The sequence below is a fragment of the Buceros rhinoceros genome, unplaced genomic scaffold (assembly GCF_000710305.1).
Source record: "Buceros rhinoceros silvestris isolate BGI_N320 unplaced genomic scaffold, ASM71030v1 scaffold27747, whole genome shotgun sequence".
Classification (NCBI taxonomy): Eukaryota; Metazoa; Chordata; class Aves; order Bucerotiformes; family Bucerotidae; genus Buceros; species Buceros rhinoceros.
The window spans coordinates 17,019-18,093 of record NW_010421976.1 but is presented as its reverse complement, the minus strand read 5'-3'; the positions used below and the strand labels follow the sequence as shown (position 1 = coordinate 18,093).

General features: G+C 49.2%; 1 protein-coding gene across 3 annotated transcripts in view; it reads right to left on the bottom strand.

The window, feature by feature from the left end:
* SLC1A4 (solute carrier family 1 (glutamate/neutral amino acid transporter), member 4) overlaps positions 1 to 1,075 on the bottom strand; it is a 14,949-nt gene that overhangs the window by 5,904 nt on the left and 7,970 nt on the right. The gene's annotated exons all lie outside the window — the stretch shown is intronic.

Below are 1,075 nucleotides of genomic sequence, written 5' to 3'. Positions count from 1 at the left end.
TTTCCCAGCCTGCCCCTCCCTCAGGGGCTCTGCAGCAACTCTGTCCTGCGCAGAGAGCACCTCCCTATGTCCAGATCAGCCTGGGCATCCTCTCTTTGCTCTCCCGTAGCCAAATCTCTTCTAAGGGGGCCTGCCGAACCTTCCCACTCCCCTCCTCCAGTTCTGCGACACAGTGCCTTTGAACTACGGTTCTGAGCGCCCCGGACAGCAGGATCCTGCTGAGCCCTGGTCCCGCACAAGCTCTGCAAACATGAACACTGGATCCAGAGCTGAGACTGGATCCCCCCGTTGAAGCAGGAGGCTGGAGAGGAAGGAGACCAAGTGCTGCTGCTGAATGGGACTAGATACGAGCTCAAGCCGCCTTTTCTCTTGGTGGTACAATTTCACCCATTCCGAAGTCTCCCTTGAGAAGTACGTGCAGCTTGACAGACTTTGAATAAACATCAGGACAACACAAGAGCCTTAAGGAAGGAATGAGAACAAGTAAGGGCTACGGTGTGCTGCAGAGTTAGGAGTCAGCTGTGGTTCTGATAATCCACGAACTAAAGGATTATATACCAACTGACTGGCTTGAAGAGTTGGCGCTGTAATCAGCTGAATACAAGAACGGCCTCTTATCAGTATTCGGTGTCCAAGGAATTACCCTCCAGAGTAGAAGACTTAAGCTGCTTTGAGAGTTCAAATTTTTCAATCCCTTATGGCAGCAACTAATACAGAGATCTGCCTTTGCAAATTCAGGTGTTTTGTTAAAACCTTTCTACTTTTTAGAGGGAGGAAAATAGTAGGAATGAAAAATGCAGAATGAAGGGGGGGAAAAAATACCTCTGCTAAGGGAAACTTGGAGCTTTTCCAACAGCTTTGGAAAGGGAGTGAGAAATGTCCCCATTAATTTATTAGCTAGCTGTCCTTATGAATATTTTTATTGTGGTGTCTGAGGTACTAGTACAGCTGCTTTCACAGGAGCAGCGTAGACCCATCCAGCTGCACAGAACAGCCGTGACACTGCTTTGAGGCCCAGGTTCATCCTACCTGACAAAAAAACCCAGTCAGGAGGCTGGTCATGCAACCCGGACCG